Source organism: Theropithecus gelada, chromosome 8, assembly GCF_003255815.1.
Source record: "Theropithecus gelada isolate Dixy chromosome 8, Tgel_1.0, whole genome shotgun sequence".
In the NCBI taxonomy this organism is placed as follows: domain Eukaryota; kingdom Metazoa; phylum Chordata; class Mammalia; order Primates; family Cercopithecidae; genus Theropithecus; species Theropithecus gelada.
The window spans coordinates 60,140,707-60,168,180 of NC_037676.1; the positions used below are offsets into that span (position 1 = coordinate 60,140,707).

Genomic DNA, 27,474 nt, shown 5'->3' on the forward strand with positions numbered 1-27,474 from the left:
TTAAAATATTAATGAAAATTAATAAATGATAAAAAAATAATAAAGCTGGTTATCAAGCACTTTCTATTCGTCCAACACTGCACTATTAACTTTGCAAACATTGTTTTGTTTGTAATCCTCAGTATCCAAAGAAATGACTCTCATTAGCCCTGTTCTGCAGTTGGGGAAATTGATGCTCACAGAATGAGTCCCTTATCTGGGGTATCTCAGCAAGCAGCAAAAGCAGATTTTAACCCAGGGCCTAACTTCAATGTGCATTCTCTTTCCATTACAGCCCTTTAAAAAACTTACTCTTCATCAGTCAATTTTTATCAAGAAGAATAAAGGCAAACATGATTTCATTTAACACAACTGATAAAGTTGGGGATAATTTTAAAGCTCGCACTGAGAGGAAGGTAAACCTATAATCAGCATAAGATAAATCATCTTCATCTTTCACAAAAATAACTGTAATCAAAGCTGTTCTCATACCTCATGGACGTTGACCTGCTTTTTAATGGCTTGTATTTCAAACTTGAGTTCAGGCACACATAGAAGAGGAAATGGAAAATGAATACATCTGCATTAGCCAGAATTCTCGGATTATATAGTGTTAACAAGGTTTTTTTTTTTTTTTTTTTTTTTTGAGATGGGGTCTCTTTTTTTCCCCCAGGCTGGGGTACAGTGGCACAGTCCAATTTCCCTGCGGCCCCACCCAGCCGGCCCAAGTGATCCTCCCCCCACCCCCCAAAAAAGCGGAGACACCACAGCCGCCCCCCACCCCCACTCGTTTTTTTTTTTTTTTTTTTTTTGGTGCAGACAGGGTCTTCTTATGTTGCCCAGGCTGATCTTGAATTCCTGGCCTTAAGTGATCCTATCATCTCAGCCTTCCAAAGTACTGGAATTACAGGCGTGAGCCACCGTGCCTGACCAACAATTTTATACTCCAAGAATATAATCTGTTTTTACTTAAAAAAGTATATGAAAAAAAGTTTTAACTTAAAAATATTACATAGCTTTTGGTGGATGTAAGAACCTCAAATATCTATAGAACTTAATGAACAAAGTGTTAACAAACATAATCTAGCTGTAAGAACATTAAAATATTGAAATATAATTTAAATACACCATTTATATTGGCATGTTCTGGGGAGACTGTGTTTTCTTCTTTTGAACTGTTTCCATGTTTTCTTTATTTAATGTAAGAGGACTTATTCAATTTAATAGGCTAAATCATCTGAAATTAATTTTATCAAACCGTGTCTTGCCTTTCCCATTTATGTTTTATCCAAATTCTACTAATGTAAGAGACTTATGTCTCATTTTGCTGTTGTTAGAAATTATGACTGAATTTTTTGGAATAAATCTTTATTAAAGTAGCTCTCCACTTACTTTTTGCAATGTATAGCAAAGCATTCACCTCTAGGGAAGGTGGAATAAGGAAAGGCCACCAAAACTTAGGGGATATGCTTCAGAAGACCAACAGAGTTAAACGTTTCGGGGAACAATATTGATACATTTTAACTCTACTCATAAAGATTTTATCTTTAAACAAGAATGAGTTAATATTTCATAGACAACTTCTGGTCTGAATAAAATCCTCCCCTCCTCCCACTTGAAGATCACTATTGCCTGAGATTTTAATACCAGATTTTGGTTTATTTGTTTTCCAGATAAATGTTATGACCGTAGAATCTGAAATGAAAAGGTGATTAAATCATAGTCATATTTAACAAATTATGGAGACAGATATAAAATTGAGCAAACAATTATGTTTTCTTCCAAAGGAAACTTAGTAATAAGGAATTCCTGGTGAATGGAATAATGAAAAATCCTATCAGTGTTTTTCCAGTAGGGTCATATTTACATGGTGAACTTCTGGTAAGTTCTATTCCCCGTAGTACAGAAGAGGAAACTAAAGCACAGTTTCCTGCCCAAATCTTCTGATTCATAAGTGGAGAAATGCACTAGTCATCTGCTGTGACATAATGAATTACCCTAAAACATAGCTTAATACAAAAAAAATTGTATTATTTCACAATTTCTGGGAGCTAGAAATTTCAGAGTGTTGTAGCTGAGTGGACCTGACTGGGAGTCTCTCATGACGTTGTAGTCAGGATGTCAGGCAGGGGTACAGCTGTCCAAGGCTAGATTGGGGTGGGAAGACCCACTTCCAAGATGGTGCAGTCAGAGGCTATTGACAGGGAGCCTCAGATTACGTCTGAGGCTGTTGGCAGAAGACCCAACCCTGGCCACAGGGTCTCTCCAAAGCACTGACTGTGTGTCCTCACAAGGTAGCAGCTAGCTTCCCCGAGAGTAAGCGATCCAAGAGAGTGAGCAAAGGGAACGCTCTGGCATGTACCCCTCTGGCCTAGTCTCAGAAGGGACACAACTTCATTTCTGCCATATTCTATTCATTAAAAGCCAGTCTCCAAGTGCAGCTTGCACTCAAGGGGCAGAGATTTGGGATACACTTTTTGAAGGGAAGGGTAGTAAAGAATTTATGAACATCTTTAAAACCACTTCCCAAAAGTTCTGCCTTAAGAACCTACTGTTGCTTTTTGGATGGCATATATAGCTGCAGTAAAGTGCACAAATCTTAAGTAACCAGCTCAATGAACAGATACATGCATCTGTAAGCATGCATGTGTATATACACATATGTGTGCATGTATACATAAGTACATATGTGTGTTGTGTCTATACATATATATGTATATATGCATGTGGGCATATACGTGTGTATATATGGATAGCACATATGTATGTATGTACACACACGCATATGTATGTACCACACAAATCAAAATGTGGGACAGTCTCTGCACTGAAGCTTCCCTCCAAAAAACTATTTTAAACTATTTTTTTACTATTTAAAAATTACTGTTTTTAGTCACTATTATCTGACTTCTATCTTCATAAGTCAATTTTGTCTAACCTTAAAATTTACATAATTAAAATGATACAGCATGTACTTTTTAGTGTCTAGCTTCTTTCGCTTACCATTGTCTATGAAATTTGTTCATGGTATTTCTGTATTTACAATTCATTTCTTTTCATTGTTGTATAACATTCCATTTAAAGAATGTACCATAATTATATTTCTCCTTTCTACTTTTGATGGACATTTGGATCATTTCCATTTGGGCCTGTCAAAAATAATACACAAATACGCTTTTTGTTGTTCTTTTGTGGACAAATGTACTCGTTTCTATTTGATATTTAACTCATTAGAATTGCTGGGTCATAGGATAGGTTTATGTTACACTTTAGTAGGCAGTGAGAGTTTTTCAAAACAGCTGTGCCACTTTACACTCCACTAGCAATGAATGGAAATTTCAACAGTTCATCATCCTTGTTAATGCTTGATGTTGTCCATTTCTAAGATTCTTATTTTTCTGGTGGGTGGGCATGCTTCTAATTTTCATTTCCCTGATTACAACTGATGTTGAGTGCCTATCTTTTCATATGCACAGAGGTCATTGGGATATGTTTTCTTATAAAATCTCTGTGCATGTCATTTGGTCACTTTTTCATTGGAATACCTGCCTTATATTAGCTTATTAGCATTCTTTCTGTATGTGAAATGTGAAAATGAAGTACAGGTATTACAAACATTTTACCCAATTTTCTTACCTATTTACTCTTTTCCTACAGTGTCTTTTGATGAACATAACTTCTTAACTTTAATGAGTCCTATTTTTCAGTTTTTAGTCAATCTGCTTATAACCTGTATGATTGGACAGATTAAAAAAATAAAGTTCAGGACAAAGAGAAGAGCAATGCTCTTTGCCTTCTAGATAAGTCATCTAAAACAAATTCATACGCAGTTATTTAAAGGCAGGAGTTTAAGGGAGAGGGGGACAATTCTTTTTCAGTTCAAACATAAATGTCCAAGGAAAGATAAAGTGAACACAGGGGTAAATCCACACATAGCTGAGAAAATCCAGGTAGATATGGTTTTAGGGATGCTGGCTGGCTTCTGTCAGAGATGGGGTGGTGGATGCCACAGGCAGTGCTTGGCTGGTAGCTTCACTAGATTGAGACCTAGAAAAATAGGGACTGAAGTCCTAGCAATATCTGGTAGAGAAAAAAGTAATCCAAAATATTTGTTTAATACAAAAATAAAAATATGCCCCAAATCAAAATAATGTGCCCTTCCAGCAAAAAAAGATATCTTTTAGCAGAGAAAATGTGTTTTGCTGAGTAAGGTGGAAATCTAAAGGCAGAGGTCCTGGGAAGGCATTTCACAGAATGTGTGTTAAAGCTCCCACAGTTGACACAGTAATGGCTTTCCCAGGAAGCCCTTGTTCTAATCCCCATAACCTTGAATATATCCCTTTACAGGACAAAAGAAACTTTACTACTGTGATTAAGTTAGGATCTTGATATAGGAAGATGACTTTGGATTATCCACTGATTATCATTGGAAGGTTCACAAGCCGAGGGATCTAGGTGGCACCTAGAAGCTGAAAAAGGTGAGACAGATTCTCCTCTCAGCCTCCAGAAGGACCAGTGCTGCCAAGGCCTGACTTTAACCCTATGAGACTGATTTTGGATTTCTCCAAAAACTACAGGATTATACATTCGTGCTGCTTTAAGCCACTAAGTCTGTGGTAATTTGTTACAGCAGCAATAGGAAATATTATAACTACAGCCATGATGGGATATTATCACATACCAACCCAACTGGCAAAAAGTCAATAGTCTGACAGTGTTTGTACTTCCAAGGGTAAATAGGAATTCTCACACATCGATGATAGAGCTACAAAAGGGTAAAACTTTGGAAAACATTAGCTAGTAAAGTGAAATTGTCTATGTACCCTTCAACCCAATGATTCTCTTTCTAGGTATGCATTCTAGAGAAAATCTTACACAAGTTCACCAGGAATCTATGCAGACTGAACTTTATAGCAGAGCTGTTTCTAATGGAAGAAACACTGACAACACCCCAAATATCTACTCAGAGTTGACTGGACAGAAATAAGTTTACAGGTTCATAGAGTAAGATACCCTCTACTAGAGAAAGTGAATATACTAGAGCTATGCGATCATTCTGGATGCATTTCCAAAATACCTGGACATGGAAGGTCACTGATTATAAGATTCTATTTAGATAAATTCAAAACAGACAAAAGCAAATAAATAGTGAGAGACACATGCAACATACTAAAGAATAAAGGAAAGCAGAGGAATGAGTAACACAAACTTTTGGACAGTCCGGGGCAAGGAGAGACTTCAAAGAGTCTGTTGATATTCTCAAGCTGGTGGTTGGTATACCATTTTATTCTTTATATTGACATTTATGCTAAATACACTCTTGTTTGTCTGACATATTTCAAAATATAAAAGAGCTCTTTAATATCTTTCAAGACTTTATATAATATTCTAAACTAATTTCTTGCACACCTTTTGTTAAATGTGTTCTTATGTGTACTTTTTGTGGTTGCTATTTTAAATGTTAGCTTTAAAAATTGTGTTTATTGCTGACAAATTAAAAGCAACTGACTTCTGTATATTGCTCTTTCATCTGAGAACATTGTTAAACACTCTTATACTAATCATTTATTTATAGATTTGGGGTTTTCTATGTAGATAATCATGCCATCTGCAAATAAAGACAATGTATTTCTTTTCTTCTCATCTTCAGGGCTTTATTTCTTTCTTCTTATGACAAAAAATAAAAGTTTCAGAATAATGTCTATTAGAAATAGTGATGGTGGCTATCCTCAGCTTGTTCTTCATTTTAAAATCTTATCACTGAGTATGATATTGCTGTAAGTTTCTGTAGATGTCCTTCATCGGGTTTTGAAAGTTCTTTTCCATTTCTAATTTGCTATAAATTTGTATACTGAATGATTGTTGAGTGTAACCAGTGATTTTTCTGAAGCTTGTAAGATGATCATATAACTTTGCTTTCTTTATTTCTTAATGTGGTAAATTACATTCATATATTAGTCAGATTTGGTAACATACTTATCTAGGAAGTTGTATATTACACCTATTTTCGTATTTAGTGGTATAAAAAGTTGGTCATGACATTCTTATCTTTCTAATCTCCACAGCATCTGTAGTAACATACAGTATCAGATATATTGTTATCTACAGCATCTAAATTTGTAACATTTTTATTCCTAACAAGTGAGATATATACATGTATACACACACACACCCCCCACACACACACACACAAAGTCATACATCACTCAATGGTGGGGATATAGTCTCAGAAATGCATCATTTAGTGATTTTGTGATTACTGTGCAAACATCATAGAATGCACTTACACAAACCTAAATGGCAAAGCCATACTATACACCTAGGTCTATAGTCTATAGCTATGGTATAATCTATTACCCCTATGCTACAAACCTGCACAGCATGTTACTGTACTGAATACAGTAGGCCATTGTAACACAGGGGCATTTTTGTGTCCAAACATATCTAAATATAGGAATGGTAAAGGCAAGGCATGGTGCCCCATGCCTGTAATTCCACCGCTTTTAGAGGCCGAGGCTACAGGATTGCTTGAGGCTAGGATGTCGAGACCACTTTGGCTAACATATCGAGACCCTTAAAAATATATATATATATATATATATATACACACAAGATAAAAATGGTACATCTATATAAGGGGGCACTTAGCCATGAATCGAGCTTCCAGGACAGAACGCTGCTCTAGGTGAGTCAGTGTGTGAATGGTGAGTGAATGTGAAGGTCTAGGACAGTACTGTACACTACTGTAGATTATAAACACTGTACATTTAGGCTACACTAAATTTGTAAAAACAATTTTATTTCTTCAATAATAAATTAACTTTAGCTGACTACAACTTTTTTACATTATAAGTTTGTTTATTTTCTTTAACATTTTACTCTTGTAATAACACTTAGCTTAAAGCACAAACACATTGTACAGTTGTACAAAAATATTTTCTTTTTTAATATCCTTATTCTATTGGCTTTTTTTGCTTAAGAAACTAAGTCACAAACACATACATTATCCTAGGCCAACACAGGGTCAGGATCATCAATATCACTGTCTTCCACCTCCATATCCTGTCCCACTGGAAGGTCTTCAGGGACAATAACGTGCATGGAACTGTCATCTCTGTGATAGCAATGCCTTCCTCTGGATACCTCCTGGAGGACCTGCCTGACGCTGTTTCACAGTTAACTTTTTTCATACAAGTAAAAGGATCACGCTCTAAAATAATGATTAAAAGTATAGTATGGTAAATATATAAACCAGTTACAGATTTATTTATTATCATTATCAGCTATCATGTACTGTCCGTAACAGTGCACTGTACTTTTATATATGTAGGTTTGTTTACACCAGCATCACCACAAACACATGAGTAGTGCATTGCACTAGATGTTACAATGGCTATGACCTCATTAGGTGATAGAAATTTTTCACCTCCATTATAATCTCATGGGACCACCTCCACATATGTGTTCCATCATTGACCAACAGGTCATTATGCAGCGCATCACTGTAGATAAATATAACATAGCTAAAATTAGTCTCTAAGAAAAATTGTAAATTAATAGGATGCATCTTTCAGATCTGTTTTGTGTTCCTCACTAAGATACAGAATCTAAGATTCTGTAAAATCATCATCAACTGATTGCCTAGGAAATTGTGGCTATGAATATAGCACCAGTAGGTAACATTTGAAACATACCTGGGAGTATCATTAGAAATAATCAGTAATAAGCGTTCAATCTCCATCTTTCACTTACAAGCAATGTCTTTTCAAGACTGCGTTAAGTACCTCTCAAGGTTTAAGGTTAAGACTTTTGTGTTAGTGGTTTTTTTTTTTTTTTTTTTTATGTTATTTTTTTTTTTTTCTGCAAGCCAGGAAAAACAAGCATGTCATTTTTTATCATGATTTTTACATAACAATTTAACACTAATGAGATTCGCACTTGCCTGTCTGTCGGTTGCCCACATCACTGTGCTCCCATCAGTTGTATTCACAATTCCTTCCCAAATGCATCACAAGGAAGAATGGCATACGATTTATGATTCCTAAACCTAGATTTGCACCATGAGGCCATTAGAATCTGAGAAGGAAGGAAACTAATTTTCTTGGGAGGTGGGGGGTTGCTCTTTTTTTAGGTGAGAGAATTAGTGGAGAGAATCAGTGGAGGGATATATGCAAATGATGCAGCGAGTGAACGGCCAGCTATAGAGTCATTTTGTAGCCGGGACCCGGTCCCACGCTCCTTCGAGCCGCAGAGGTGATGGAGGATGTAGCTGTGCCCTGACGGGAAAGCCGCGGACAGGCTGATGCTTGAGCATAACCTTCATTCCTCCTGGCAGGGCACATGTCAGACATCATTATCCATTCGGTTGAAATCAAAATGGGGTGTCCTGAAAGGGACCATTATTCACTGAGCTTTGCCCTAGCTAAGTACCACCAGCCTTAGATTGACTAGAAGGCTTTTATTAAAGCATAAATAAAAAGTGGACAGATGGCACTAAAGTTTCCCTGAGAGGTTAAAAAAGACCATATTCTTTAGAAGAGCTAGGACTTCCCTTGGAGCAAAGCAATAGGTTACTAGGCTCTAGAGAGAATAAATAAAATGGTCTGATGTTCATTTTTCATTCTCAGTAAAATACTGATGGAGTACCATTGTCAAAATCTATTTGTCAAACTGCATACAATGCCTTAAATTACAACCTTTTATGTTTCTGGACACAAAGAACATCACCTTTCAAAATATTCCAAAAGAATAGGCATTGGGAAAAAAGAATATCGAACTCTGGCTTATATGTTTGATAGTAAAACCATCAACCTTACATTTAAAGAAATTTTGTGTATGTTATACTATCTAGCAAACGCCAGTGAAACTTCTGACTATATTTACATGGATGTTGAATATTTCTGTTCTTTTTATAATTAAATGAGAAAGACCTTTTTTGTCTACAGTTTTATAAACCATTATTAAGTATTTTGAACATTTTCTTTCTAGCATTCATAAGGATGCAGTTTGCCAGTTTAAATCCCACAGCTATAGAAGGATAACCCAAACATAGCCTGCATTGATTTACTAGATACTTAAAGAATATTCATTTGGGATTATAGTAGATAAAAATATTTTTTATTAGGTGACTATATTGTTTTACAGCAGGAGTGGGGAAACACGAGAGAAAACATTTGTCCCTATTTTCATGTACAATGTTCCTTTCGGAGCTAACCTTTAATTTAAAATGTTCTTAATTGCTTTACAGAGGACATAGAAAAGGCAGCCAGACATAACTTTCAGTAAGTAATTAAGGGTTCTGTTCTCTTTCAATTTCTTGTACTTTACCAATTACATTAGGACAAAGCACATGAAAACAGAAGAATATCCATTCACATTTACTAAAGCGTTTGAATTAGATGTGCAAGTTTTAATTGTATTCATTTTTAATTTTTTTATGTTAGTACAGTTTTAAATTTACAGAAAAATTGCAGAGGTATCACAGAGTTCCCTTATACCCCACCCAGTTATCTCTATTATCAACACAGTAGTATGGTACATTTTTGATACATTACTATCAACTAAAATTCAGACTTTACTTAGGCTTCCTTAGCTTTTGCCTAATGTACTCTTTTGCTCCCAGGATCCCCTCCAGGACACCAAATTACATTTAGTTGTCATATCTCTTTAGGCTTCTCTTGGCTGTGACAGTTTCTCAGACTTGTCTTGGTTTTGATGACCTTGAAGTTTTGAGGAGTACCAGTGAGGCATTTTGTAGACTGTTCTCAGTTGGGATTCATCTGATGTTGGTTTGTTTGTTTGTTTGTTTGATCAGACTGCGATTATGTATTTTGGAGAGGAAGATCACAGAGATTAAAGTGCCATTTTTATAGTACTATATCCTGGGTACATACCTATCAACATGGTTCATCATTGGTGATGGTGAGTCTGAATACATGAATACGATAGATTTCTCAGGTTTCTCATTGTAGTTACCCTAGCTTTTTCCCTTTTCCATAGCGGCCCACATTTTAGGAATAGGGAGTCATGCTCTACCTTCTTGAGTGCAAGGTATATACGGTAATTCTTTTGAATTCTTCTGTACAGGAGATTCATACATTCCATTCATTTGTTTTATTTATATCAATATGGACTCATGGACATTTCTTTTCTACTTTGGGTTATAATCCAATATAACTTTACTTATTTTTTGTGGTTGTTGTTCAAAGTCTTCCATCTTTGACCAGTGGAAGCTCTTCCAATTGGCTTTGTGTCCTTTTGACATATTCCCATTATTGTGTGTGTGTAAAGAATGGTTTTTATTTTATTTTATTTTAGCAATTTCTTACTTTATGGCACTACAAGATGCTGCAGAATCATCTTGCTTATTTCCTGCCCGAATCTTTGAGTCTGCCATTTCTCCAGAGTCCTTTCGCTCGTGAATGGTATTACAAACAAAGATCTGAGCTCTAGGTGTGCTTCTTGCTTCTGGGGTGTCACTGCTTCTCAGCTGACAGGGCAACGAAATATATTTGTGCATAGTAATCTGTGCATATACACATATCTATAGGTATTTCTATATGTAACCATCTGTACCTATATTGAGCTAAATATGAGTTCATACTCATGTCCCCAACTCTTATCCATTATACCACAGATCATTGCAACCTCCTCCACCTACATCTAGAAACCTTCCACTCCAACAGTGAAAAAGAAGTTGGCGCCCACCACCTGTCACCTGCTTATTTAACTGTCCAATTCCAGTACACATGTGTGGTAGTATCAGAATTATTAATGTATTATCCAGTAGGAAACACCTCTATCAACTAGATCACAAGGCTTACAAATTGTTTCTTCGACCTTGAGTCTTACAGACTCCACTTATTTCTAAAGTTACTTAGGTTAGTACCCTCTTCCTATAATCACACACACACACACACACACACACACCCCCACCCCATTGGCTTTATCTTTAAAAGAGACAGGAAGCAGGAAATAATCAGCTGGCAAACTTTGCCACTTTGGTGTTCCTACTTACAAATTAGAAAATGAAACAGGAATCAACAACTCACCATGTAGATTATAATTCTAATATTTTACGCTAAAAATTCCTTTTTAGAACAATAATTGGACAGGGTAGGCTCTGGAAGGGAGCAATTTTCTTATACTTCCAAGAAAAATTTAGAACACAACAGTTCAGGACATTGATTTTATTTAACTCCCCACCTGTCACTGCATCCAACAGGTCAGCTACACAAACAAAACCAGGGCATAAGACAAGAGATAAGACAAGGTCCTTACGGTGGAAACGTTCTGTAAGACTCTTACAGACTCCCTAGGATACAGAGTACATCTGTGTAGTTTATCATTTGTGTTAAATATAGTTTTATATTCAAATAGATACTTTCAAGGACAAGCGTTTGGTTATTAGTAGTAAATGGTAAAATAATAGTTTAATGCTCCTTTAAGTAATGGATTGTAAAGTAATAGTTTAAGCTACCAAACTTTAAGGAAATATTTTCTTTATAAATTCAACTCTGAAACTAATTAAAAATTTGGGCACTACTATTGATTGAAAAATGAAGGCCCTTATTACTGAAAAATAAAGACAGATAATGATGGGTTAATCCTGACCATCTCTCCAATTACTGAGCACCTGCCTTAGGCTCTGCAGGATATCCTTTAAATAGTGCTTTCTCCAATTAATTTCCCTTTCTTCTTAGCTGTATAACACCTAATGACCTGAAAGTCTATTTTGAGCAATGATGAATAAATTAGTCATCTATGTAGCTGAATATATTTATCCTGATTATGAAGGAGTGAATATATTAAATATATTAATTTATGTAGTGTATGTATTGCCATAGCTCAAGATAGAACACTGAACAATAAAAACAACAACAAATCTAATTTCTAGAAGAGACCATGCTTTCATCACTGAAGGTTATATAATCAAGATACAATTTTGCGTTCAGCTCGGAATATTCTACTTGGAATATTAGTGAGCTTTTAAAGCCAACTTCTGGAATGCTAAAATTGCCTCTCAAAAAATTTCTTCTATCTTCTTTTCTTTTCTTCACATTTCATCTACTTCTCTTTTTATGTACAGAGGGACAAAAGAAAATGAACTACTTTTCTACATCCAACACCAAACAATTGGCTGCACATTTTCACTGAATTGATTGATTTCTGTTGAAATAACAGATTCATAGATGCAGTGGCATAACAACTGCTTGAAAGTGGTCAATTTAGCCCCCGTCTCCAGTTACTTCCCCAGATAGTAAATATGTCTATAAATGTGCCCATGCAGTGAACTCTAGCTGATGGCTAGGTGCTGCTTAGATTCCTGGGTTGAAGAGGACTCTGAAAATGACCATAAGAGGAGAAGGGTGGTGTAATTGACCAGCAATGCCTGTCACCCGTGAGAAAATGAGGAAAAGCGGCGAAAGTACTCTGCATTTATCCTTGCCAGTTTACGATACTGACTATTTGTGATGGAATTAACCCATGTTTTAAAATCAAATTAATAAAATTAAGTATTACTTTATCTGACAATTATAATTTTTTGTTTTACACAAATTGCCATAGCGATTTTTCTTACTCTTGATAACCCAGGACCATAAAACACATCACTTAAAGTGACAGAAGGTATAATCTGTTTAATTTTTCCTGAATTCCACATTACTGGATTATAGACTCCATGGGGGCCAGAATAACACCCTGTTCATTTCTTAAGTTCCTGCAATGCCATAACTCAGAATTTAAAATGATGACATGATTGCATAATACACAATCTGTTCCACTTAGGTGGGCACATGGTTTCCCACCCCACTTTTTTTTTTTTTTTGAGACAGAGTCTTGCCCTGGCTCTGTTGCCCAGGCTGGAGTGCAGTGGCACAATCTCAGCTCACTGCAACCTCTGCCTCCTGGGTTCAAGCAATTCTCTGCCTCAGCCTCCTGAGTAGCTGGGATTACAGGCTCCCGCCACCATGCCCAGCTAATTTTTTCGTATTTTAGTAGAGAAGGAGTTTCACCATCTTGGCCAGGCTGGTCTTCACCTCCTGACCTTGTGATCCACCCGCCTTGGCCTCTCAAAGTGTTGGGATTACAGGCGTGAGCCACCGCGCCCAGCCACCCATCCCACTTTCAAGGAAATCCAAAGTCCTTACTATGACCTCCCAGTCCCTACATGACCTGGCTCCTGGCTACTTCTCTTAACCTTTTCCCACTTTCCCTCTACCTCTCTTCAACCCCGACCTCCATGCAGGGCATTTTGGAGCTAAGCTCATAGAGTTTAGCTAGGCTCTTAGAGCTAAGCTCATAGACCCAATTCTGCCCGAGTCTATGAATTCACTGGCTCTTTTGACTGCAACTCCCAGACCCTAGGAATTTGCAGGGTCCACTTTCTCACGCACTACATCCAGGTCTGTGTTCAAATGTCCAAATGTCATCTCCTCAAGGAGGAATATCCTATAACAGTGACCCATCCTCCTCCTTCTCCTGCTTTATTTTTCTCTAACACTTATCACTATTTCATATGTTATTACATTCTCATGTATATTTTATCTCTCTACCACTAGAATAGGGCTGGAAGTGTATCTTTTCTTGTTCACTGATAGAGTTCTACTATCTAGAACACTAGATGACACATGGTAGAAGCTCAATAAATTGATTAATTGATTAATAAAACACTATTAGAAATAGTTCTCCTAAAGCTCCAGCTCCAAATCAGAATCTCTGCTTAGATGCCAAAAGCCTTGGTCTTTGGGAAAGAGTTAAACTCACCATTAGAAATCATCTCAAAGTCTAGGCCCTCACACCCTGACTGCCCAAAGAGAAACTATGCCTCCAACATTCCAAAGCCCAGGACAAGGCCTCTATTGTGCTCAAGATGTCTCAAGGTGGGAATACACATTTTCTCCAGGATACTATCAAAACTCAGGGACAGAACAAGGTGATCAAAATGACCTGACAGCACATTTCCTCAAAATCTGGCTTAGTCAGTTTAAGACTACATTTATTTTTAGATGACCAACAATGTAACCCATGCCTACTATGATTCCTTTTCACAATATTCTTACTGCAATGAAAATGAACTGAAAAAGCAGACCCAGTGCTCCCTAGTGAAGTCTGGTTCAAATTCCAAAGCAAATACTTGAGCAGACATAGCTCCCAGGGAAAAATCTGAATGTTCAGACATGAAGTATCTGAAACTGTTTAACAAAAAAGCAGCAACAAAAGCAACATTTTTTTTCTAAAGACGTGATAAGTGACCTCTCTAATTAAAAGTCTGAATGATTGGGTTCCTTCTGGGCACTCAGGTCTGGGGTCTTTATTTTATTTAAGTTTTTTAAAATTTTATTTTATTTTATTTTATTTTATTTTATTTATTTATTTATTATTATTATACTTTAAGTTCTAGGGTACATATGCATAACGTGCAGGTTTATTACATATGTATACTTGTGCCATGTTGGTGTGCTGCACCCATCAACTCGTCAGCACCCATCAACTCGTCATTTACATCAGGTATAACTCCCAATGCAATCCCTCCCCCCTCCCGCCTCTCCGTAATAGGCCCCGGTGTGTGATGTCCTCCTTCCCGAGTCCAAGTGATCTCATTGTTCAGTTCCCACCTATGAGTGAGAACATGCGGTGTTTGGTTTTCTGTTCTTGTGACAGTTTGCTAAGAATGATGGTTTCCAGCTGCATCCATGTCCCTACAAAGGACACAAACTCATCCTTTTTTATGGCTGCATAGTATTCCATGGTGTATATGTGCCACATTTTCTTCATCCAGTCTGTCACTGATGGACATTTGGGTTGATTCCAAGTCTTTGCTATTGTGAATAGTGCCGCAATAAACATAGGTGTGCATGTGTCTTTATAGCAGAATGATTTATAATCCTTTGGGTATATACCCAGTAATGGGATGGCTGGGTCATATGGCACATCTAGTTCTAGATCCTTGAGGAATCACCATATTATTTTCCATAATGGTTGAACTAGTTTACAATCCCACCAACAGTGTAAAAGTGTTCCTATTTCTCCACATCCTCTCCAGCACCTGTTGTTTCCTGACTTTTTAATGATCGCCATTCTAACTGGTGTGACATGGTATCTCATTGTGGTTTTGATTTGCATTTCTCTGATGGCCAGTGATGATGAGCATTTTTTCATGTGTTTGTTGGTTGTATGAATGTCTTTGTTTGAGAAATGTCTGTTCATATCCTTTGCACACTTTTTGATGGGGTTGTTTGTTTTTTTCTTGTAAATTTGTTTGAGTTCTTTGTAGGTTCTGGATATTAGCCCTTTGTCAGAAGAGTAGATTGCAAAAATTTTCTCCCATTCTGTAGGTTGCCTGTTCATTCTGATGGTAGTTTCTTTTGCTGTGCAGAAGCTCTTTAGTTTAATGAGATCCCATTTGTCAATTTTGGCTTTTGCTGCCGTTGCTTTTGGTGTTTTAGACATGAAGTCTTCGCCCATGCCTATGTCCTGAATGGTACTACCTAGGTTTTCCTCTAGGGTTTTTATGGTATTTGGTCTAACATTTAAGTCTCTAATCCATCTTGAATTAATTTTCGTATAAGGAGTAAGGAAAGGATCCAGTTTCAGCTTTCTACTTATGGCTAGCCAATTTTCCCAGCACCGTTTATTAAATAGGGAATCCTTTCCCCATTTCTTGTTTCTCTCAGGTTTGTCAAAGATCAGATGGCTGTAGATGTGTGGTATTATTTCTGAGGACTCGGTTCTGTTCCATTGGTCTATATTTCTGTTTTGGTACCAGTACCATGCTGTTTTGGTTACTGTAGCCTTGTAGTATAATTTGAAGTCAGGTAGCATGATGCCTCCAGCTTTGTTCTTTTGACTTAGGATTGTCTTGGAGATGCGGGCTCTTTTTTGGTTCCATATGAACTTTCAAGCAGTTTTTTCCAATTCTGTGAAGAAACTCATTGGTAGCTTGATGGGGATGGCATTGAATCTATAAATAACCTTAGGAAGTATGGCCATTTTCACGATATTGATTCTTCCTATCCAGGAGCATGGTATGTTCTTCCATTTGTTTGTGTCCTCTTTTATTTCACTGAGCAGTGGTTTGTAGTTCTCCTTGAAGAGGTCCTTTACATCCCTTGTAAGTTGGATTCCTAGGTATTTTATTCTCTTTGAAGCAATTGTGAATGGAAGTTCATTCATGATTTGGCTCTCTGTTTGTCTGTTACTGGTGTATAAGAATGCTTGTGATTTTTGCACATTAATTTTGTATCCTGAGACTTTGCTGAAGTTGCTTATCAGCTTAAGGAGATTTTGGGCTGAGACAATGGGGTTTTCTAAATATATAATCATGTCATCTGCAAACAGGGACAATTTGACTTCTTCTTTTCCTAACTGAATACCCTTGATTTCTTTCTCTTGCCTGATTGCCGTAGCCAGAACTTCCAACACTATGTTGAATAGGAGTGGTGAGAGAGGGCATCCCTGTCTTGTGCCAGTGTTCAAAGGGAATTTTTCCAGTTTTTGCCCATTCAGTATGATATTGGCTGTGGGTTTGTCATAAATAGCTCTTATTATTTTGAGGTACGTTCCATCAATACCGAATTTATTGAGCGTTTTTGGCATGAAGGGCTGTGGAATTTTGTCAAAAGCCTTTTCTGCATCTATTGAGATAATCATGTGGTTCTTGTCTTTGGTTCTGTTTATATGCTGGATTATGTTTATTGATTTGCGAATGTTGAACCAGCCTTGCATCCCAGGGATGAAGCCCACTTGATCATGGTGGATAAGCTTTTTGATGTGCTGCTGAATCCGGTTTGCCAGTATTTTATTGAGGATTTTTGCATCGATGTTCATCATGGATATTGGTCTAAAATTCTCTTTTTTTGTTGTGTCTCTGCCAGGCTTTGGTATCAGGATGATGCTGGCCTCATAAAATGAGTTAGGGAGGATTCCCTCTTTTTCTATTGATTGGAATAGTTTCAGAAGGAATGGTACCAGCTCCTCCTTCTACCTCTGGTAGAATTCAGCTGTGAATCCATCTGGTCCTGGACTTTTTTTGGTTGGTAGGCTATTAATTATTGCCTCAATTTCAGAGCCTGCTATTGGTCTATTCAGGGATTCAACTTCTTCCTGGTTTAGTCTTGGAAGAGTGTAAGTGTCCAGGAAATTATCCATTTCTTCTACATTTTCCAGTTTATTTGCATAGAGGTGTTTATAGTATTCTCTGATGGTAGTTTGTATTTCTGTGGGGTCAGTGGTGATATCCCCTTTATCATTTTTTATTGCGTCTATTTGATTCTTCTCTCTTTTCTTCTTTATTAGTCTTGCTAGTGGTCTGTCAATTTTGTTGATCTTTTCAAAAAACCAACTCCTGGATTCATTGATTTTTTGGAGGGTTTTTTGTGTCTCTATCTCCTTCAGTTCTGCTCTGATCTTAGTTATTTCTTGCCTTCTGCTAGCTTTCGAATGTGTTTGCTCTTGCTTCTCTAGTTCTTTTAATTGTGATGTTAGAGTGTCAATTTTAGATCTTTCCAGCTTTCTCTTGTGGGCATTTAGTGCTATAAATTTCCCTCTACACACTGCTTTAAATATGTCCCAGAGATTCTGGTATGTTGTATCTTTGTTCTCATTGGTTTCAAAGAACATCTTTATTTCTGCTTCATTTCGTTATGTACCCAGTAGTCATTCAGGAGCAGGTTGTTCAGTTTCCATGTAGTTGAGCGGTTTTGATTGAGTTTCTTAGTCCTGAGTTCTAGTTTGATTGCACTGTGGTCTGAGAGACAGTTTGTTATAATTTCTGTTCTTGTACATTTGCTGAGGAGTGCTTTACTTCCAATTATGAGGTCAATTTTGGAATAAGTGTGATACGGTGCTGAGAAGAATGTATATTCTGTTGATTTCAGGTGGAGAGTTCTATAGATGTCTATTAGGTCTGCTTGCTGCAGAGATGAGTTCAATTCCTGGATATCCTTGTTAACTTTCTGTCTCGTTGATCTGTCTAATGTTGACATTGGAGTGTTTAAGTCTCCCACTATTATTATATGGGAGTCTAAGTCTCTTTGTAAGTCTCTAAGGACTTGCTTTATGAATCTGGGTGCTCCTGTATTGGGTGCATATATATTTAGGATAGTTAGCTCTTCCTGTTGAATTGATCCCTTTACCATTATGTCATGGCCTTCTTTGTCTCTTTTGATCTTTGATGGTTTAAAGTCTGTTTTATCAGAGACTAGTATTGCAACCCCTGCTTTTTTTTGTTCTCCATTTGCTTGGTAGATCTTCCTCCATCCCTTTATTTTGAGCCTATGTATGTCTCTGCATGTGAGATGGGTCTCCTGAATACAGCAGACTGATGGGTCTTGACTCTTTATCCAGTTTGCCAGTCTGTGTCTTTTAATTGGAGCATTTAGTCCATTTACATTTAAGGTTAATATTGTTATGTATGAACTTGATCCTGCCATTATGATATTAACTGGTTATTTTGCTCTTTAGTTGATGCAGTTTCTTCCCAGCCTCGATGGTCTTTACATTTTGGCATGTTTTTGCAATGGCTGGTACCGGTTGTTCCTTTCCATGTTTAGTGCTTCCTTCAGGGTCTCTTGTAAGGCAGGCCTGGTAGTGACAAAATCTCTTAGCATTTGCTTATCTGTAAAGGATTTTATTTCTCCTTCACTTATGAAACTTAGTTTGGCTGGATATGAAATTCTGGGTTGAAAATTCTTTTCTTTAAGAATGTTGAATATTGGCCCCCACTCTCTTCTGGCTTGGAGAGTTTCTGCCGAGAGATCTGCTGTGAGTCTGATGGGCTTCCCTTTGTGGGTAACCCGACCTTTCTCTCTGGCTGCCCTTAAGATTTTTTCCTTCATTTCAACTTTGGTGAATCTGGCAATTATGTGTCTTGGAGTTGCTCTTCTCGAGGAGTATCTTTGTGGTGTTCTCTGTATTTCCTGGATTTGAATGTTGGCCTGCCCTACTAGGTTGGGGAAGTTCTCCTGGATGATATCCTGAAGAGTGTTTTCCAACTTGGTTCCATTTTCCCCCTCACTTTCAGGCACCTGAATCCGATGTAGATTTGGTCTTTTTACATAATCCCATACTTCTTGCAGGCTTTGTTCATTTCTTTTTCTTCTTTTTTCTTTTGGTTTCTCTTCTCACTTCATTTCATTCACTTGATCCTCTATCGCTGATACTCTTTCTTCCAGTTGATCGAGTTGGTTACTGAAGCTTGTGCATTTGTCACGTATTTCTCGTGTCATGGTTTTCATCTCTGTCATTTCGTTTATGACCTTCTCTGCATTAATTACTCTAGCTATCAATTCTTCCACTCTTTTTTCAAGATTTTTAGTTTCTTTGCGCTGGGTACGTAATTCCTCCTTTAGCTCTGAGAAGTTTGATGGACTGAAGACTTCTTCTCTCATCTCGTCAAAGTCATTCTCCGTCCAGCTTTGATCCGTTGCTGGCGATGAGCTGCGCTCCTTTGCCAGGGGAGATGCGCTCTTATTTTTTGAATTTCCAGCTTTTCTGCCTTGCTTTTTCCCCATCTTTGTGGTTTTATCTGCCTCTGGTCTTTGATGATGGTGACGTACTGATGGGGTTTTGGTGTAGGTGTCCTTCCTGTTTGATAGTTTTCCTTCTAACAGTCAGGACCCTCAGCTGTAGGTCTGCTGGAGATTGCTTGAGGTCCACTCCAGACCCTGTTTGCCTGGGTATCAGCAGCAGAGGCTGCAGAAGATAGAATATTTCTGAACAGCGAGTGTACCTGTCTGATTCTTGCTTTGGAAGCTTCCTCTCAGGGGTGTACTCCACCCTGTGAGGTGTGGGATGTCAGACTGCCCCTAGTGGGGGATGTCTCCCAGTTAGGCTACTCAGGGGTCAGGGACCCACTTGAGCAGGCAGTCTGTCCCTTCTCAGATCTCAACCTCCATGTTGGGAGATCCACTGCTCTCTTCAAAGCTGTCAGACAGAGTCGTTTGCGTCTGCAGAGGTTTCTGCTGCTTTAGTTGTTGTTTCGCTGTGCCCTGTCCCCAGAGGTGGAGTCTACAGAGACAGGCAGGTTTCCTTGAGCTGCTGTGAGCTCCACCCAGTTGGAGCTTCCCAGCAGCTTTGTTTACCTACTTAAGCCTCAGCAATGGCGGGCGCCCTTCCCCCAGCCTCGCTGCTGCCTTGCGGTTAGATCGCAGACTGCTGTGCTAGCAATGAGGGAGGCTCCTTGGGCGTGGGACCCTCCCGGCCAGGTGTGGGATATAATCTCCTGGTGTGCCCGTTTGCTTTAAGCGCAGTATTGGAGTGGGAGTTACCTGATTTTCCAGGTGTTGTATGTCTCAGTTCCCCTGTCTAGGAAAAGGGATTCCCTTCCCCCTTGCGCTTCCCAGGTGAGGCGATGCCTCGCCCTGCTTCAGCTCTCACTGGTCGGGCTGCAGCAGGTGACCAGCACCGATTGTCCGGCACTCCCTAGTGAGATGAACCCAGTACCTCAGTTGAAAATGCAGAAATCACTGGTCTTCTGTGTCGCTCTCGCTGGGAGTTGGAGACTGGAGCTGTTCCTATTTGGCCATCTTGCTCCGCCCCTTCTGGGGTCTGGGGTCTTTAACAATTATGAGGCACCATGCTGTGCTCTAAGGATGCAGTGAGCAAGAGAGACACGGCTCCAGCCTTCACTCTACTGAGTCTGCGGGGGAAACTTACACAGTTTGCACCAGAGGTTCTGAAAGTGTGGTCTTGGAATTAGCAGCATCAGCATCATTTGGGAACTTGTTAGAAATGCAAATTCTTAGGTTCTACCTCAGGGTTATTGAATCCCAAACTCTGGGGGCAAGCCCACTGTTCTCTTTAAACAAACCTGCCAGGTAATTATGTTGCACTCAAATTTGATAATCACAGGTTTAGAAAAATGACCTGAGACTTCCTAGGAAGATTTTGCAGGTGGTCTAATGTCAGGCTAGTAGAGTATTCTAGGATGTTATGTAGGATGAGACTGTCCTAGTTTGAGAACTAAAGTCCTGAACCCCAGGAAACTGCACAGCATCAAGCTAATCGGGACAGTTGTTCACACTGTCAGGGGCATTTTCTTCTAAGTGAGTTCCCTCACACTGTGTCCCTCTTAGTAGTTAAGTAGGTGATGATTGGCTGTCTCAAGACATGCCACATTCTTCTGCCTATTGCACTGCATAGTTTAATTGATGAGGCTCTCTCCACCTTCTCCGCATCCTGAACCTTTCTCCATCCAGCTAAGGTGAGAAGTCCTCACCTGCACAATCTTTTGTCCTGTTTGCCCAGGGCCCTAATTAACTATCTCCCTGGTTTCTCTCCTGCTATCTGGTTATCTGGATGCCCTTACTTGCTGCCTCCCGAGTTATGGACAAGTCCTTAGAGATTCTATTAAAAGTTCCTGTGGTTGAGGCTACATGACTTTTGGGAACTTGGACATTTTACGTTTATGGACACCTTCCTTCTTCAAAACATTAAGAATTAAATTTTATGATTGCATTGGTAAAAAGATAATATTCCAGACTGGATTATATTCTTTCTCTTCTTCCAATTAAAAACAAATTAAAACATATCTACAGGCTCCTAAAGTATATTGGTTGCCTGCCCCTGCACCTGCTGTGCCTGATGGATACGCTTGCCCTGCTTGTGGCTACAGACTGTCTCATTGTGATGTGGATCCACATTCATCCTCTGGCCTCTGTTCTGAACCAACTTGGTCTGGTGTTTATTTTCATCCTGTTGACTTATTTTTACACTGACCCATCTCTTTAGACTGAAAATTTCACTGACTTGTCTCCTTCAATTTAGCTTTCAGCTTTACTCCCAGCTGCTATCTTTAGAATTTCGTTGAGCTCCTTCTTGTGAGCTCACACGCCATCCCAGCCCACCCTACCTTCATCCCAGCTCCCTGACACTAAGTACCGTGTCCTTGGTCCCTGGTCATCTAGGACTTGGGACAGCTGCCTGCTTGGCCAATCCTCTGCTCAGCCATCAGTCATCAGATGATGACTCAGGTACAACTGCTCACATGATCTAGGTTGAGTGTTTTCCATTTAAACCTTTTTTGCAGCAAAATCCTGCTTTCACATACACACACGCACACACACAGACACACATACACACACAATATGGAATCCTAAATATATAAAACATGTTAAAAAGTTGTGGCTGGGTATGGTGGCTCACATCTGTAATCCCAACACTTTGGGACACCAAGGCGAGTGGGTTGCTTGAGCTCAGGAGTTTGAGACCAGCCTGGCAACATAGCCAAACCCCATCTCTACAAAAAAAAATTAGCCAGGTGTAGTTGCACATACCTGTGGTCCCAGCTACTTGGGAGACTGAGGTTGGGGGATCACTTGTGCCTGGGAGACAGAGGTTGCAGTGAGCTGAGATCGTGCCACTGGACTCCAGCCTGGGCAATAGAGTGAGACCCAGTTTCAATTAATAAATTAAATAAATAAATAAATAAATCAAGTATACTGACCCAACAAAATTGGAAGAGTCTAGAACTTTTATGTTTCTTCTCCTTGGTACCATGTAGATCCCTCTCTAAGACCTCTGGGCTCTCCAGAGCCCCACCGGCCTCTCCCAACTGCTTTGTACTGAGCCTGAACATAACATGCATGTTATGTTGTGGGAACAGCAACTTGGGTAGTTGACACTCTGTTTTATTCTTAAGGCTTGAATCAGAGCAGCGGATGAGAAGCATATTGTTGTGTTTTACAGGGAGACTGTGGACAACAGTTTACTGAGTCAAACATCTCAGGAGCAGAACGTTGAATGCCACCCTCTCCTCAAGATGGCATAGTAGAGAATGTGTGCATGTAATTATTTTCACTAAACACTATGTATGTTCTAAATTTATTTGCACTTGAAATAGGAATGCTTTACTTTTAATAAGGTCTCAGGACACAATTGATACAACACACTTATATTAAGTTTAAATATTCATGAAAATATTATCATACTATCTGCTACTTTTTAAGCTGAAAATAAATCATTAATGATCCATTTCCATCTTCTGAGAGTACATCAAACAGGGAGTTTGCAAAGTCAGAATGTGTATGTTTAATTGAGAGCTCAAGACACCATTGTGCTGGTGAATATCCTACAGTAGAAAACGTACAGGTCTAAATGAACTAAAATTATAATGTTCCCAGAAGTTAAAACCTGTGTAAATAATATCAGACAAGCAGAGCCTGCAGGATGAAGAGAATGTAAGGAAAGTAACATCTTTTCTTACTTTACAAGTTTCTAATTGATGTAGTGTCACATGCCTATCTTCCAGGCCTTCCAGATAATTTAAAAATAACACTTAGTTTTAATCTCCAATTTTCAGATGGAAGTAATAAAGAAAGAGAAGTTAAGTGCTAAGTTCAAAGATCTTCATCCTCCAAATATTCCCAGCACTCATCTCCCGCTCATAATATAGAAATAAGCAAACCTTTGAATTTTATATTGCTTATGCTTTGTCCTTTACTAATGAAGGAAATGGTTTTCAAATCTTCTGCTTGGACAATCAACTAACAAGGAAGCCCCTTAAAATCTACATATGCCCAGCTCCTCAGATTCTGTCACCTTCACTACACTTCTTGGCTGTATGTGGTGCTTATGCTCAAGAGATTTCCTGTGCTAATATTGACAGCTGAGGGTGAGCTGGAATGTTCTGCAAGCACGTTAGTACTCTCTTACCCTGTAGGCAGAGTCCAATGTAAAAACAGATTGTGCAATTAACCAGTTAGTGTGTTAAGGCAGTAATTTGGAGCTGGAGTATACTTCCCCATGGAAATAGCCTTGCACATGGTACGTTCTAAGGCAAGGCCACAAAGCCTAGCTAGCTCACGATGAGCCAGAAGTAACATACCAAAGCATAGTTTCGTTGAAAATTAACCCCGTTTTCAGCTTTATGTATGTAGAAAAATGCACTCAACTCCCAGTGGGGCCCTCAGTAATATATGTTTCTTGAGGAAGTGACGGTGGGGAACCAAGATTCCATATGGGATGCAAAACAAAAACTTCAGGCAATATGACTTACAAATCTATTTTCCACTTCATAAAGAAAGGCAGCTAAGTCACTTGTACTCTAAATGGCTTAATTAGAAAACCAAGGGCAGTTATTGTTGATGGAAAGACAGATCAATATTGAGGCTCACCTGCCACACTTTTGTATTTGGGGTTCTTTGTAGGGCAAGTGAGTGCATGTTGTAGACAGGTGGAGGTCAGTCATTAATGAAGCAGTTTCCATGAGTAGGCTCCGGAGGTCCTCATCAAGGCAAAAGTAGTATGTGATGAGGGGCTCTGAATAACCCACCTTCTGTACAGGGCCTTTGCCTCAGCTTGCTTCCACCTCTGACATAAGACACCCGCCTTAGAGGACCTCAGGGCTGACCTACCCATCAACAGGCCTGCAATGGCAACTTCCACACTGAAAATAAAAGGGTAAGATTTTAATGCCCTCTTCTCTCTTACAACACCAGAAGACTTCAAAGAGGAGGAGAAACAATATCGTGAATGTAACGTTGATGAAATAAGTAAATATCTGTCACAAAGACACAAGTGCATATGGAGATGGTTGCCAAGTACAGTAAAACTTGAGCACCAAGTCAGATGCTGAATGAAGAGGTGCCCAGCACATCCGAAGCCAACCTGGCAAAGCACCAGCATCTCTAGAGTAGGTGGCACCTGAGAAATAAACACAGGATCCCTGCTATGCAACTGCAATTGTGGGGGGTTCCTGCTGTACAATCTCCTATAAGGTCCTTCAGCACCCACTGTGAGGGAGGCAGGGCTGAAGAAGGAATAGGCAAACCCTGCATTGCTACAGCCACTCCATGGGGTGGCCCTACAGCTGCTGCTCTGGGTCATATCAGGAGAAGGAAAACGAAGGCCATATGCATCCTAGGCTTCTCTGCATGCCGATCTAGGAAGAGCCTCATTAAAGATAACAAAATAGCGGGCTGGCCTCAGACTTCTGCACAGAAGGTAAGAGTGTTGGAAGACAGTGGCCTTCTGCTTGATAAGGGAAGAAGGCAGGACCTAGAACATGCATCTGTAGTTAAAGACAGCAGGGATACATCCAAACTAGAGAATGTTCTATAAAATAACTGATCACTGCCCTTCCAAAGTGTCAAGGTCATGAGAAACTGCCGCAGACTGGGGAAGACTATGGAGAAATGAGGAGTAAACACAATAAGAAATCCTTGATAGGATCTTGACGCAGAAAACAAAGGGATATTAATTTAAAAACTGGTGAAATTCAAATGAAGTCTACAGTGAATAGTATTGTACCAAAGCTAATTTTCTGGTTTGAGTAATTGCGCTCGAGTTATGTGAAATGTTTACATTAAGGAAATCTAATGTTACAAAGTTGTAAGAACAACTTTTTTGCAAGTCTAAAATGAGTTCAAAATAAAAATTTCTAAAAGAATTAAGCAGCAGATTTGGGGAAAACTGGTCGCGAATGTAGATGTTTTTGATGAGAACAGAGCTTTGGTTGATGGACCGTGCACTCAGAGGAGGAGACAGGCCACACCTTTCAAGCAGAGGCAGCTCACTGATGTCCTCCTCAAGTTTCCACACCCTGCCCACCAGAGGTATGTCCGACGGCCTGGCAGAAGCTACACATCGATACAGAATGTGTAGTCACACGATGGGCCAAGGAGATGGAAGCCAGAGAAAAGAAAAGCAAAATGACAAGAGTTTAATTATTTTAAAGTTCTGAAGGCAAAGAATATGAGGAACAGAACCATCAAGCATGAGGTTAAGAAGCTTCAAGACTGGGCACAGTGGCTCAGGCCTGTCATCCCAGCACTTTGGGAGGCCGAGGCGGGTGGATCACAAGGTCAGGAGTTCGAGACCAGCCTGGCCGTCATGGAGAAACCCTGTGTCTACCAAAATTACAAAAATTAGCCGGGCGTAGCGGTGGGTGCCTGTAGTCCCAGCTACTCGGGAAGCTGAGGCAGAGAAGTGCTTGAATCTGGGAGGTGGAGGTTGCAGTGAGCTGAGATTGTACCATTGCACTCCAGCCTGGGCAACAGAGCACAACTCCATCTCAAAAAAAAAAAAAAGCTTCGAAAGACACCTCTCCTGAAAGCTTCTCCAAAAAGCCAAGATGACAGACCTCGATCGTTTTAAAGTTAGGAAGGCAAAGAAAAGGAGGAACAGAATCATCAAGAGTAAAGTCAAGAAGCTTCAAAAGGCAGCTCTCCTGAAAGCTTCTCCTAAAAAAACACCTGCTGCTAAGGGGTACAGCTGCTGCTGCAGCTGCTGCTGAAGTTCCAGTGAAAAAGATGACCGCTGCAGGTAAGAAGGCTCCAGTCCAGAAGGTTCCTCCCAAGAAAGCCACAGGCCAGAAGGCAGCACCTGCTCCAAATCTCAGAGGAGTCAAAAAGCTCCAGCTCCTAAAATAGAAGAAACACCTGCCAAGTAGAGTGAGAAGATGATTATATCCACAGAGACACCGGCTCCAAAAGCTCAGAAGGGTCAAAAAGTTCCAGCTCTGGCCAGGTGCATTGGCTCACACCTGTCACCCCAGGACTTTGGGAGGTCGAGATGACTGGATCACGAGGTCAGGAGTTCAAGACCAGCCTGGCCAACATAGTGAAACCCCATCTCTACTAAAAATACAAAATTAGCCAGGTGTGGTGGCAGGTGCCTGTAATCCCAGCTACTCGGGAGGCTGAGGCAGGAGAATAGCTTGAACCCAGGAGGCAGAGGTTGCAGTGAGCCGAGATCATGCCGTTACACTCCAGCCTGGACAACAGAGCAAGACTCCGTCTCAAAAAAACAAAACAATAACAAAAAAGGGTCCACCCCTACAATAGAAGAAACACCTGCCACAGAGGCTCCTGCTCCAAAGATATTGGGCAAGAAAGCATAAGAGGCAATTATAAAAAGTAATAAAGGTTCTTTTTGACATGCTGGCAAATCTAAAAAATAATAATAAAAATAATAAAATATTAGGCAAACATATGACAGTTTTATGACCTGCTTTTTCTTCTTTTATAAGTATATTAAAAATATGTTTGTGTTTTAAAAAAGAAAACCAGAGAATGTGCTTCAAAAATAAGAAACATTCCTTATGACCCTGGCAGGTGTGAGTGAAGCTACTGGCACTCAACGGCTACGCAAGGGCTGAATTGTGAGGTGGGAGAGACTCCTGTTTTGTCTTTATAAAAAGGATTGACTGGGTGCAGTGGCTCACACCTGTGATCCCAGCACTTTGGGAGGCAGAGGTGGGCGGATCGCCTGAGGTCAGGAGTTCGAGACCAGCCTGGCCAACATGGTGAAACCCTGTCTCTACTAAAAATACAAAAATTAGCAGTGTGTGGTGGTGGGCACCTGTGGTCCCAGCTACTCGGGAGGCTGAGGCGAGAGAATCGCTTGAGCCCATGAGGCGGAGGTTGTAGTGAGCCGAGATCGCATCATTTCACTCCAGGCTGGGTGACAGAGCGACATTCCATCTCAGAAAAAAAAAGAAAAAGGCTCAGGCCATTTTTCCCTCCTTAAGCTCAGGTAGAGCTCAGTAAGTTACCC

The 27,474-nt window shown here is 39.5% G+C and overlaps 1 pseudogene; it reads left to right on the forward strand.

Annotated features, from left to right (window-relative positions):
* Window positions 1-332: 332 nt before the first annotated feature.
* On the forward strand, window positions 333-26,818 carry LOC112630161 (annotated as a pseudogene).
* The last annotated feature ends 656 nt before the right edge of the window (window positions 26,819-27,474 follow it).